This window comes from Anguilla rostrata, chromosome 5 (assembly GCF_018555375.3).
Source record: "Anguilla rostrata isolate EN2019 chromosome 5, ASM1855537v3, whole genome shotgun sequence".
Classification (NCBI taxonomy): domain Eukaryota; kingdom Metazoa; phylum Chordata; class Actinopteri; order Anguilliformes; family Anguillidae; genus Anguilla; species Anguilla rostrata.
The window spans coordinates 16290546-16305935 of record NC_057937.1 but is presented as its reverse complement, the minus strand read 5'-3'; positions in this window follow the sequence as shown (position 1 = coordinate 16305935).

Sequence of the window (15390 nt, the reverse complement as noted above, 5' to 3'; positions counted from 1 at the left end):
CTCTTGAGTTAGTTGAAGCAAACACGCTGGTGAGGCAAGCAAATAACTGCAACTACAGAATGTGTAAACGACTTGTAACATCGAGTAGCTGTGACTCAAAATTTTCAGTCGTTGGAATGTCGTGTGATTTCATAAATAATGAAAGGTAGGACATGTTAACAGTGAGTTGAGGGAAACGGAGTTGAATTGCCCCATAAAGTAGTCTACTGGACTATGATTTCTTTCAGCATATGTACTGCAAAGGTAATCACTAATTTGAGGGCACTGGTGGGACGATTATTATACACACGTTACAGTGAAAATGGACAACATTCATGATATGTATTTTTGTTTTTGATCATTTATTTTAGCACAAGAGTTGTTGATGTCGAGAAATTGTGGGGTCTGTCAGCTCCACAGTTCACACAGCCTAAACTGGGACTAATAAAACAATTCCAGCCTTACAATGCCAATGTGTCCATGATTACTAGAGACACTGCTGCTGCTACTGCTGCTGGAGCATCCCAGCTAACCATTTTTGTCCCTCAGAACATTCTGGAAATGTTAGAAAATTGGTTTGTTAAACGTTCCCAGCACATGAATTTGTTCAAATTCCTGGGCGTGCCTCGAAAGTCATCTTTAAGTCACAAGGGACTTTGAATTAACAGCCTTTCTTATTCGAATTTGAATGGTGGATTCTTATAGTCCTGGTTAAACACACTGTGTGGGTGTACGTAGTTTTCATCCAGTCACCTGGGGAATATCTGATGTCAACTTTATTCACAAAAGTCAATTTACAGTTGCAAGAAAAGGTTTGCAAACCCTTCGGGATAATTTAAATTTCTGCGGAAATCTATTGAACCTGCTAGTCTCTGTTCATGTGTGCGCTGTAATAAAAACACAAAACAAGAATGGTATTCCTGGGAGGACACCACAAAGAAAACCACTGCTCTCCAAAAAAAAAAAAAAAAAAATGCTGCATGTCTCAAGTTTGCACCTGGATATTCCACAACACTTGTGAGACAATGTTCATTTGATGGCTGAGACAAAAGTTTTTTGACTGAGACTTTTTTTTGTAGAAATGCACAACGGCACTATGTTTGGAGGGAAAAGGCACTACTCATCAAAACCAAAACCTTATCCCAACTGTGAAACATGGTGGAGGAAGCATCATGGTTTGGGGCTGTTTTGCTGCCTCAGGACCTGAACAGCTTGCAATCATTGAGGCAATTCAAAATTGTATCAAGAAATTTTACAGGAGAATGTCAGGGTAGCAGTCCCTCACCTGAAGCTTTATAGAAGGTGGGTGATGCCACAAGATAAGGATCCGAAACACACGATTAAATCAATGACTGGATGGTTTAAACAGAAGATAATTCATGTTTTGGAGTGCCCAAGTCAGAGTCCAGACATTCTCAATTGAGATGTTGTGGCATGGCCTGAAGAGGGCTGTTCATGTGAAAAATATCAGTGAACTGAAGCAGTTTTGTAAGGAGGAACAGTCTAAAACCGTTATGCAAGTCTGACCGACACCTATAGGAAACATTTGGTGGTGGTAATTGCTGCTATAGAGGACCAACCAGTTATTAGACACATGGGTTTGCATACTTTTTCTAGCCTGAACTGTGAATGTTTCGACAATGTGTTCAATTACAAAATGAAAAGTGCAATTGACTATGTTAGTTTAAGCAGAGTGTGTTTGTCTATTATTGTGACTCAGATTGTGACTCAGATGAAGATCAAACAACATTTAACGAGTAATTAATGCAGAAATATAGGTAATTCCAAATGGTCCAACTTTTTATGCCACTGTAAGTGCTATTGCGCAGGCAAGGCTCATGTGTTCTCTGTGGAATCAATGAGTCCAGCGGGAGTCAGAATAGATATTTTGCTGTGCCAACTGTGGCCGGGAGACTCACATGATGAGACATTTGGGTGGGGCGGGGGGGGATAAGCTGGGCACTCTGTTTGTGCTGGCTGGGCAGTGGCTACAGAGCTCAGTTGGTAGGGGACTGCAGAATATAAGGGCAATGGAATGATTTCATTCATTTGGCAGAATATGCCTGGAAAAGCACACACCTCCTTCCAAACTGATGGAGTATGTCGTGGCAATGAGATTTCAGCTATAAATAGGAATTCTACCTACAATTCCCAGTGTGTATTCAACCTTAATAGAATGTGTATTTGAATCAAAGGAGGATTAAAATGTACTCTTTGAGTGAATTGTCTCATCAGTATCACATTTTACAATGCAAATTGTGGAGAACTATGAGGAGTGGAGTTTTTTGAAACAGTTTTTTGAACTCTCCCTTCTCCTTGTCTTTACGCATTTATTCCATGTCTGTGCTAATGCTCACGGCTTCTCTCCATATTAAAGATGGCATGTCATTAGCATCTTTCAAACTGACACCACGTTAGGGCTAAAACTCAGGAGTGTGTCCGAAATATACAATAACATAAAGGAAATTAATTGGGCCAGTCCATTCAAGTTATTCTGACTCATGTTTGGTTCATTTGAAGCCTCTTTTGATGTGTGAAAGGAAATTATATGTACTTTGTACGTAGGTCTCGTTCATCCATACATCAGCCATTACAGACAGGTTGAAAAATGTGTACTTTCCCCCTAGAGATTCTAATGAGACACATATGATCAGGGTCTCCATTATGAGCAAATGCCCAACACTTATCACAAGAAAACCGAAAGAGTAACTGTACATGAAAAGCAAAGAAATTGTTAACACTTTACCTGAACTTTCCCATATACCCTTTTTTAACTTTTAAAATTATGTTATTGCATTTATTTTGAAAACAATATTTATAACATTTTTGTTTCGTAAAATTCACTGCAATCATTTTGCATGAAAAACACAACATTTGTGACAGCATACATTAAGTCAGCGTTTCCCAACCTTTTTCCTTCCGCGGCACACTTTCCAAATTTGCAGAATCTCATGGCACACCACTCTCAAAAGCATAAAAATAAACATCCTGCAAGTGACGTACTGACGTTGATGTGACGTGCCAACAGTAGGCCTAAATGTTCTTTTGAGGTTTTAATTAAGCGATATGTATTTTAATGACATTTATTTTGGCTTTTGTGAATGGGATTTGTTCATTTAAGTTTTTTTTTAGTTCATTTGAACATTAATTTGAACCGTGGCACACCATTACATTACATTACAGGCATTTGGCAGACGCTCTTATCCAGAGCGACGTACAACAAAGTGTATAACCATAACCAGGAACAAGTATGACGAAAACCCTAGAGAGAAGTACCGGTCCAAGTGCAGGGAACAACCGCATAGTTCAACTTGGACCCTGAAGGTTAAACTGATTAACACTAACACAACGAGAACGGCAACAACGTACAAGCAGTAGTTAAGACAGTTAATGCACCTAAGTCACCTACGAAACAGCTGCCTAGTTACAACCCTAAGCTTACAGTCATTTACAGGGGGGTAGGGAGGGATGGGGAGAGGTGCAGCCTGAAGAGGTGAGTCTTCAGTCGTCACCGGTTGGGAAACGCTGCATTAAGTAACGCCAAGTCGATTGAACGACCAATTACAGACAAATTACAGACAATATATTTGTTGCTTTGCAGATCTGCAGGTCTTCTTTGTCGCCATGGCTCTGAGACATGGCACTTAGAGATGAAACGTTTCACACAGAGTCTGAAAGGACATGTGTGAAAAATACATTGATTTCCCATAGCCAGTCCCTACGGAGCTTCATTCACGGGAGCAAGTCTTGTCAAGATCATGCTCAACAAATGCTGTTTGTCTTCACACACCATGAAAAAACATGATTGAAAAACCATAAAAGGACTGAAAAAATCTAATGAAATTTCAGATCATTCTGCACAAATGAAAAATTGTAGATAGCTCTGTGAATTATTCAGGTAGGTAGATTCACGCATTGTACATAGCTGTGAATATCACTGGGAATGATGTGCAGACAATGTAGGACACATGCTTTCTTCAATAGTATTTTCCATTTCATTACTTTGTGTTCTTCAAACCCATTTGAATCAAATACTGTGGCTGCACTACATTCATGTAAAACCACATCACTCAGGGTTGAGGTACATCTCACCTCTCACATAACTTAAACGCCAGCTTTTAATTTAAAACAGCAACAACACAAGTGGTGTGTTGCCATTTGGCATGTTTGTTTGGGATATAGGGGCAGAAATGAGGCTTGCTATAGATGCATGCATCGATGCATTATTCTACAAGGTAAACGTAAGTGTGCTTGATAAGCTTGCCCGCTGAAAATAGAGTTGGAATGCCGCTCAACAGACAAGATATACACTTCACCTAAATACCCATGAAAGGCTCCATGAAGGCCCATGACATGGGTAATGAAAATCCAGTTGTTGAAGAGCTGCCATAAAAAAACACTTTGATATTGCAGAACCTTCATCTCCCGCTCCCTACCCACACTCCTGCTGCCCAGGACAGAACAACAGTTCTTCCCTTCTTCAGTGAACTCACTGATATTTTGAGCATCGGGCTTGGGATGACTATTTGGAATCCTTTGCTTGTTTTCATTTCTCAAGTTTTATTTTTGCTAAAGTGTTTTGTTCATCCCTTTGTCAAAGTCTATTGAGCTTACATTCTGCCCCCAACACTCACCCACCCAAACACATTCAACCCCCTCACTTTTGTTTTTAATATGAACAATTCATATTTATTACACAAGTTTAGCACTGATAATTAAATGTTGTAAATAAAGTGTTATACTCTGGAACAACTTGTATGACACTCCTTAGAAAAATGATGTATGGTTTTCTCCATTTTGGAGCACCCAATGATTGTGAAATGATCCTGGCACTTTAGATCTCGTTTGAACGTATACATTATGTTTTACATTGGATTTCCAAAAGACTTATGGACGAATGATTATGCAAGGCAGAACTATAAATGGTGTCCACTAGCAATAAATGCTAATAATTGTTCTAAACATAAAAACTATCCATCCATGCATTATCTATACCTGCTTATCAGAGGGTAATGTTTACTGTGTGAACTAAACTTAATGTGTTCATGGCAACAAATAACTGTTACAAAAAGTATTGTACCTTATCGGACCTGTGTTTTGTAGTTGTTTCAATGACCTTTGGTGTGCACTTATTGTATGTCTTTGGATAAAAGCGTCTGCCAAATACATGTAATTTGATGTAATGCATGTATTTATCATAACACTAATAGAGATAGATGATTACAGTTCATTAAAGTCTAGACTACTGATTAATTACACCATGAAATGCTTGAACTACTGCTCTCACTGAGTACCATTTGTCCCTCTCACTGTTAACCCTTACAACACAGCCATCAAATTGCCAGTTGCATTCTTTCCTTTGTTTATGACCACGGGCATATAGTAATGGACTACAACTACTCTAATAACTATAACCAAGTAGATTTTTTTGGAGAATTTTGAAACTATCACATCTATAATTGTATTACGTCTTCAATTAAGTATTGGTTTAAAAAAAATTATTTGTTACATTTACAATTTTTTAGGCTATCCGTTGTAGATCATTCGTTCTACTGAACTAGGCAAATTTGACTGAACGTAAAGGGTTGGCAGCCATTAAAAACAGTCCCTGTTACTCCATGGCCAAACAAATAAAATTTCAAGCACAGCGCCAAAAGCAATACAGTAAAATCGAGTTTAGCAGATAAACTGGACTACGGTTGGTCACAAGATTTCATTTTTTAAAAGCCACAGTAAAGGCTGCTGATAATCGATGTTTCCCTGTCTTCCACTGTCTCATATAATTTGGTTGCGTTGAAGATGTTTTATGGGCTACCAGGGGTGCATTGGTCAGTGTGTGCATGGTTGTGTGCTAATCAAGGTTAATCATTTTAATATATATTTTATATATACACCAAATGACCCCTACTTTTATTTGTACTTGAGTAAAAATTCTGAAAGGTAACTTACTCTTTTCACCCCTGCTATTGACTCCAATATAACACGGTAGCTTTCCACCAATAGAAACGCAGAGACTCCTGCTTTGTAGTCCGTAAGTGCTTGCATGGCAGCACCTGGAGATCATAAATGCCATTTTTACTGAAGCGGATTCAGTTTTCCATTTCATCTTAAACAAAAATTCTTCAGCCATGTCAACCTTTCCCTCAGCAGCCATCTTGCCATTTTCCTTTTTCAACGTTGCAGTGCAGTGGAAGGTTTTAGAATAGGTGAGCGTGAGACTTGTTGACTTTTCCATTTTGGCTTTTGATGCCCGGCTGTGTGAGACTTATTGTGTATGGCAACATTATGCAACAACATGGCTCTATTAGTTGCTTCAGGAGCTCATGTTTTCTGGAATAAAAAAAAAAGAAGAAAATTCAGCCTAACCAGTCTAAGCTGGTCAAGCTGGTTTAAGCTGTGTTTTTGACACTTTCAGCTTGTTCACCAGCTGTTTACCAGCTGTCCAGTCTATAATCAGCTGGTCCACCAATTTGACACCAGCTTACTCTACTAGCTCAAATTAGCATAATCTAACCAGTTCTGACCAGCTTTGACCAACCATAGACCAGCTATGACGGGCTAGAAGCATTGAAAACACAGCTTAAACCATCTTTAAACCAGTTTAGAATCCCAGCAGGTCTCAGCTGGCATTTTCAACAGGCCAACCTTGGCAGTCTCTTACAACAACTATTTCCTTCATCAATCCTGGCATTGAGAATAGGTGGCAGGAACAAAAAAACCGAAGGCGCCTAACTGAAGGGTTACTGCTGTGCCATACATTTTGTTTGTCAATGAGTAAAGTACAGACCTCACTTCTAGCTTGACAAGAAGTGTCAAAAAACTGCTGGATGCCGTATATACATATGCTGTGGGGGAAATGCCACCATTTGGTGGAGTCTGGATTGATTTTGACAGAATTAGCCTGGTGAATTGCACACACATGGATGCAACTTCATTGCCCCTCAGCCTAATTTTATAAAGGCCTGTGCGTGAAAGGAGATGGAGGCATATGTGCACAGACACTACGAACTGTTTTGAGCGGGTTTTCATTTTGCTGTCTGGAACCATTGTTGTGCACTGGGAAGTTCGAGTTTCGCCTCTCTTGAAGACGAAATGCTGCTTTCACTCTTTGGCCCCAAAGTACATTTGCTCCCGCCTATGACAAGCCGACCATACTCACAGCCTTGCCACACTAGATTGTACCGGTGGGAATATAACATGGAAGGAGGTTTAAATTTCACTAATGAACTCGGTGAGAGGATTCACTGCACAATATCCTTTTTACGGCTATATATAGCCAAGGCATTGGATGTCTGTCGAGGTCAAAGTAAACATACTGTAGGACCAAAGTCAAGAAAAGGTTTTCCAGCCCTCTGGAAGTCGGTGTCATAATCCACGGATCTGGGCCCAATATCTGTCAATTTCAAACACGCAAACATATGTGGTTTGGAGCACTTGTAATACTTCATAACACAAGCATGGCTTACAAATTTGGTCGAAATTTGTTCATCCACACAGTTGACTCAGCTTGACCCCCAGTTGTTCTTTATGAGTCATTTAAATTTGTTTTTGTAATTTTTAAAGAGACAAGATGACATTGTCTGAGCCTGTTTAATTCTCCGTCTGTGCTTCATGAAAAAAAAAACAAATACTCAAAGAGCCATGGTGATCAACAGCTTTAAGTCCTTTAAAAAACAGATGGGAAAGTGAAACATTAATGCATTTCTATTTGTTTGGTTTTGTTGACAACCTTTTAAAAATTGCCCAATATTTTTGGCTTACTCATTCAAATTAGTTGCTGAGATGCTTTGTGAGGGAAGCTAATGGATTAACCAATGGCTTTGTTTACGCAGATCTTACTTTATATTGGATGCAAAACATGGAGAGTAATTTGGAAGACAGCTGATGTCATACATTTTTAATTATTCTCTCAGACCTCTCCTACTTTGTTTTTGGCCAGAAGAGCCACAGTATTTGTCACATACATAATTATTATTATTTACATTCAAAAACAAATTTTCTTTTATTTGTATTTTTGGTGCATGAATTTACACCTGCAATTTATCGGTAAGCCAGTAATCTGTGCTTTATCTGGGTAAATGACAGAATTGAAAAGGTCCCCAGAACTGAAAATAAAACCATCAAAAATAAAACAGTCAGTACCAGTTGTGGGCCTATGTATATATCAATTGTATTTATAATTTTTATTGCATGTGTTTATGTATTTATCAACAGAAAAGGGGTGGATGAGACTTTCCTTCTGAAAGGAAAAAAGACCAACCAAGAATACTCCAGAGAAGAGAATTAATCTCACTCTCAGTAATTTTTCACATTACTGATGCTAGAGAAAGGTTGCCAATCGATAAAATGCTTTATTTTGGATGAGGATAACTTGTGCATGATTCACAACTGATATCTTCAATTTGTCTTAATTTTCTCAATGTTGCTCATAAAAGAGGTTAGAAACCTTTGTTACGTTTGAAAAGGGAATGGCTCTTGGACATAAGGACTCGCAGCAGTGTTACAAATCCGACATAAAAACAGATGTAACATCACATTTGATCTCAAGTGTCATAAGTAGTCTTAAGTAGTAGCCTGCTGAAGTAGGATGAACCATATGCACTGTGTGTGAGTAGAATTAAACTCTGATTGCGCTCCTCTGCGCTTCTCTGTGCTTTTATCAGCGATTCATTTCAAGGACTTCCATGCTTTTATGAGCTCGACAAATTGATTGATTAACAATGGGTTAAAACGATGATGACAGACCTTAATAGATAAACGTGAATTATAAAGACATAATCCCATCTTAACATCCTGTAATACCACCTCTTTCTGGCATTTAAATTGTTCATCAAGCCACAAGATGTATACTTATTCTTTTCAAATTTATAATTGGGAAAATGACATGTTTTGATGTGTTGTATGTTGCTTCTGAACACAGCTGGAGGTCTGGCATGGCATATTTGTTCTTCCACTGCAAGTTCATTTCTGATTGGCCATTTACTAAACGGGCTCACTGTTGAGTGGCTAAGATGTAACTCACCTCTCACAGTACCAACATGAGAATCTTTGTCTACAAAAGACCAATATCAAATCCTCCCTTCGCGGGTCATATAAGAAATGTATTGCTTTTCACATACAAACCTAGTTCATTTGAAATCACAACGGAATAAAATGGGCTTATCGTAGCGTTTGTATTCATTGGCTCTTTATGTATAAAGTGTCGCAGCAAAGGAGCGAGGGACAGTCTTGATTATCTTTAATCATCTACTGGTGCATGTAATCTTATTTTTTGGCCACTAGGAGGGTGAGATGTCTTTGCATGCCTGAGCCAGCTTGTTCTCGCGTCTGTCCAGCACTCTTCCCCATAATTCATCACAAATATAAGAATTAAAATTATATGATTTTGATAACATTATAATTATTACTATATAAAACTACAAACATTTTAAAAAACATTTTAGTCCAATACATGTGTAAGCGCCGTATCTAATATTATTGCCTGATACTCTCATCCCCCCATTATTTTGGTTGCATGTTTATCATTTATCAATATATAACACAGTTTTTGATTAGCTCTGCATTGGGGTGGTTTGAACTCATTGGCCCTAACCGTTCTATCATCTTAAGTGCAGGGCTGGCTTAATTTGCATATTTATTAGCTAAAAAAACAAGGCCATTGTGTTTCTAGAGATTTTGATGTATGTTACCGCATATTAAGTTACCACTCTATTCATTTTTTCAATTAAAAAAAAAACATCTATTCAATCAACAACAAAGGTGTTGCATTAGGGTCTAGCTGTCTCGACAAATAACCATGTGATGTTTCCAGACACACACAGGAATTCCACAAAGACCCTCAACAATAGCCAGATAAGAGCTTCTATTGTACCTGTAAAGACAATATGAACAATCCAATTTTATTTTTGCATGTTTGTGACTGTGATCGACAAGTGAAATATGTATTAAGTGTCTGTGCCACACTAGAAGACTGCAAATGAAGGATACGGTAGATTTACTTCAGCCACAAGTAGGCACAGTAATACAATCAATATTTAGCATGTATTCACTGAATTTCCCACCGATATGTTTATTATCATTGGTCCAACATATAGCATCAAAAACAAATTAGCTTTTGTGGTTGCAGCAACCAGTTCTGCTGTTGCCATGGTGGTTGTAAACACAATTTTGTCTGTATAATTTTTGCACCACGGTATTTCATTTTACCCCAGAAACACAGCACTGAAAATCAATGCATCGATTTAGCTGCTCAGAGAACTTCTCAGAAGCTGTGCATATTCTGTATTTTAATTATTTCTTCGAATTTCCTTTTTATTATGTTCAGGATCATGTAGATGTATCTGTAGATAAAAGAACCAATAAGAAGGAAATTTAAAAAGTAATTACATGCCAAAGAGCCATAGACATGATATGTCTACTCTGACATTTCTAATTAAAAAGACCATTTATCAGGCATGAATTATCCTTACATATTTATTACGTTACCTTTTGCCAGCTAAGTGTATTGACACATGCACACACAAACACACACACACACACACATACACACACACATAGACACACACACACACACACGCATTCACACCTACACACACACACACATAGACACACACACACACACACACGCATTCACACCTACACACACACACACATAGACACACACACACACTAACACACAGACACACACACACACGCACACACACCTTCACACACACATGTAGACATACACACACACACACACATACATACACCCACGCATGCACGTGCACACATACGTGCACATGCACACACACTCACACGCACAAACACACACACACATACATGCACCCACACATGCACGTGCACACATATGTGCACAAGCACACACACATACACACATGCATAAACACACACACAAGCACACACGCACAAAACACACACAGTGGGTTGGTGTACTGCCAGTCAGCTCCACAGAGAGCCAGGAAGTAATTCCTTTTCACCTGGATACTAACAGAAAACAAGAAAACAGTCATGAGCTGTATGTGTTTTGCTCAAGCTCTGCAGGAGTAGAAAGACCATTCACAAATCAATATATTATGATGACACTCACGCAGGAGTAGAAAGACCATTCACAAATCAATATATTATGATGACACTCAGGACTGGACTCAGATGGAAAGTCTACCACCCCACACTCTTTGCTGTCCAGCCCAAGGTAAAGGTTGGTTAGTATTGAAAATGCTGTAGCTGTACCTTAAAATGCTATGTATTGAAGGTATGTGTTATGATAATTAACATGCCTCTTGGCTTACAAGTTCAAATGGACATACAGATTATTTCACATTAAAATACTGGTAAAATTACATTTGAGAGAGAGGATAGAAAGGCAGAGAGAGAAAGAGAGAACGAGTGCAAATTAGCCACAAATATGCAAAAATGCATGTTCTAAACTCTTTTGAAAATTTCAATCAATTGCATAAGTCAATGAATTGACTTACGCATGTGACATCAAGGTTCAACCAGGCAAACAAATATCAAGTATTTTCTAGTTGCTGCCAAACAGAAACTTGTCTCAAGTTCTGATAAGCAGGGTGCACTTGGCAAGGTCTGGTGTAATTACCAAGTCAGGTGTTTATTGAATAAAAAAACTACATTTGCCAGTGGGAGAGATCATTCTTCATATCTAAATGGTAAATGGACTGCATTTATATAGCGCTTTTATCCAAAGCGCTTTACAATTGATGCCTCTCATTCGCCAGAGCAGTTGGGGGTTAGGGGTTAGGCGTCTTGCTCAAGGACACTTCGACATGCCCAGGGCGGGGTTTGAACCGGCAACCCTCCGACTGCCAGACAATCGGTCTTACCTCCTGAGCTATGTTCTCCCCCATCATTCACGCCATAAGCATACACACACTAGACATAATACATGATGATTCTCCTTCAGAATGCATGGTGGACAGGGGCCACTATGAACAGACTTGATGGACAGCTGGAAGGATTTCCAGTTAGCCTCAGCTGTGTATACCTGTAGATGGCCATCGCTGTCCATGGTCCTGAAGGCCTCCCAGACAACAGGAACTGATTGCAACCAAAGGCATGCAGTTGCAAGACTTGGAAACCTTACGCAGTACTTGTTTGTAGAGGAGGCTGAGTACTTTAAGAACAGGCAGAAGCTTGCTTTTTGAAATTGAATCAATCATTTTGAAAGAAAATGTTTTAAAAAATGTTGTATTTCCTCTGTCATATAAATAACAATTGTCTGCCTGGTGTTTCATTATAGGCATGCAGAGAATAAAGCTAGGGAGTTGGCAGCTCTCCACTTTGCATTGTGTAAGGAAACCCCCTAGCTGAGTCAATGTTTATGATACAACATAGATTTATGTTTCTGTAGTCATTTCCACACATGGGTGACAGGGTTACAGCATCCCTTAATATTTGACACTCCTATCCTGTCATTCCCAATTCCATAAACTACATTTACTGACCTTGAGACCTCTGGGAATGTGTCTGTGAATGGAAGGTTGAATTCATCCGGGATGACTGAGGGACATTCTTAGAAGCACTGGGGGCTGGCACCAGTAAAGAGGGGCAGGCTCAAAACATTAGGCCCTATGTAGGCTCACAACTTAAACTCTCAGAAGGAGCCCTGAATATGGAGCGAAGTGAATGAGATGTGAATCACATTCATGCATGTTCATTGATACTTGCTAGCTAACAGTCTAAAAAATTCATTGGTGATGTGTGGTAAAGTTAACTTCCCTTCTGGATGAAACTGCATACATCTTAATGTGATTGATGAAGGAGAGCATTTTCACCAGGATTACTGGTTGATTGTTTTTAAAGATCATTTTCAAAAAGAAAGAAATTCTTAAAATTAGCGGGTCTAATTAGTAGTCTAGTTAGCAGGTTAGCAGGAAACTCAGGGAACTCTTTAAAGTATTCACGGTGTGTCCAGAACACAACATTGAATTCACTAATGTGAATTCGAATAGTATTGTTTACTTGAGAAATTTAGATTGAAAAATTGTATTAGAGGCATGGTGGTGGGTTCAAATAATGACTTGGGGTCTTTCTGTGTGGAGTTTGCATGTCCTCCCTGTGTCCATGTGGGTTTCCTCCGAGTACTCCGGTTTCCTCCCACAGTCCAAGGATATCCAGGTAGGCTAATTGTAGACTCTAAATTACCCATAGGTATGAGTGTGTGAGTGAATGGTATGGGTGCCCTGCGATAGATTGGCAGCCTGTCCAGGGTGTATTCCTGCCTCATGCCCAATGCATGCTGGGATAGGCTCCAGCACCCCCTGTGTCCCTGCCCAGGATAAGCGGGTATAGATAATGGATGGATGGATGGAAATAGTATTATATTCGTATGTAATCAGTATTCTCCCCTGTTCTCTGCCTGAATCTGGGTTCCCCTGAATATTTTCTCACTCTAAGGATTTCAACAGCATCAGGTAATTTTACGCGCCATTAACATGACTCATCTCACATGACCTGTTGCTGGGTTTAGTACCTAAGCAATGAATGTTTGTGAGAGAACTCTAAAAAGAAAGGAGACTGGACACAGTCTTATGGACTTATGTCTTATGGAGCTAGAATATACTACAATATATGCATTGTAAATATATGAAAATGTAGGTGTTTCATTTCAACGTATGCTTAAAAAATATCTCAAAATATCTGATAATTTCAATAATGCTTATATTTGCTCATAGATTTTGTGAACTCTTGCAACATCTTGAAAGATACCTTATTTCAAAATAGCCTACAGAAGCACACATCTATTTCAGTAAGGAAGGCTGCTAAAGAAGACATGGAGGCGAGTATTTGGTGTGGGACTTCGCTGTGGAACACATCTGAATTTTTTGTAAGACAAAATGAAACGTCGTTTTCAGAAAGTGAGAACAGCAACAAAAAACACAGCAACTCCCAAGTCCCAACACATGTCCCAAACAGCCACACCAAAGGCTGGATTTCCCCCTGGCTCTGAAACAAACCCCACCTTGCTAATGAGATGATGTTGTTATGTTCTTCGTTCTCCTCGTTGCAAATTCTTTCAGATTCACTTCTCTAAGAACCGTCAAACTCATACTATCTATTTTCAAGGCCGGGCGGTAAAGCGAATCCCTCCCCGGGGTCACACTTGAGCACACGCAAGGCTGGTGAGAAAGACTTTGGGGAGAAGGAGGGCAATATCATGGACGGCACGATCAGGCCCTCGAGCGAACGGCCGTAACCTGCGGAACCGTATGCCAGACCCCGGCCCCGCCGTTTCACACGAGCGCCGGCCCCTGGAGACAGGGTGACAGCAGGAGACGGGCAGGCACGCGTGCGCACGGCTCTCCTTCAGGAGCACGCTGGAGCGGTGGAGCACGTAGCCCTCGGGCAAAGGGACATTTGGCCAGTCGCTGAAACAACTCACTCAGCGTCCATTGACTCCTCTCACTTTGTAGAGTGTCCTTAAGGAGGATGAACACCTTTAAGCAGTGTTTCTGATTTGTGTGTGTTACACAATGTTGTATGCAGAGTTTAGTTGGTTGTCATTAAATAAGCAAAAAAACACAAGCTTGATTTATTTATTTTTTTTTACTTTTGCACTGCACACTCTACTTGCTTCAATCAGTGATGTATTTTCTTATTGCAGACACGGAACATGATATACAATTCGATCTCTTTGTCCGTTGAACTTTAAAGGGAACATCCACTGTGCAGAGAATAGTAAATTAAGAGTACCTTTCATATTGCTTACATTTAAAAGCTTGAGACCTTCATTTATGAGCACAACAGAACAATTCCTTGCTGCCTCTCCAGCTTCAAAGTCTCTTGACTGGTCTTGGTGTCCAGGAGTAACAAGACATTTAGCTGCATGTGAATATATAAATCCAAATGACCATTTAAATTCCAACCCTGGTTACTTAGAACCACGCCAACAAAGAGGGAGGCTTGGAGTCAGGGAACCGGCAATCTCATTGTGCAGGGATATTCAAACCTACTCAGAAGTACTACTGGTTTTTTGTTTTTTCCCCTCAAAAGAGGGACCAATTGACACCTGGAACACCAGGTCAGAGGCATCTCTGACCAATCAGTGACATTAATCCATCAATTAACTATCAGGTCAGATAGAAAAGAAACTACAGTATTACTTCTACAGCATGTTCTAATTTTACATCAGGGTGGAAGCATTTTTGCAATATTTTCTGCAGCAGTAGGCAATGACCATAAAACATTTCACTGTGGGATAAACAGAATCATGGTGGCATCATCATTTAGTTGGAATACTATGGGCAAATGATGACTGCTGCACATTAGTCATTATATCAGACACCAGTTTCCAAAATCAGAAATAAGCAAAGAAGATCAGGCACAATTTTCATATGAAAACTTTTCAAGGGATTGGCATATGTTCTGTGTAACAAGTGAAAATGCATAAAT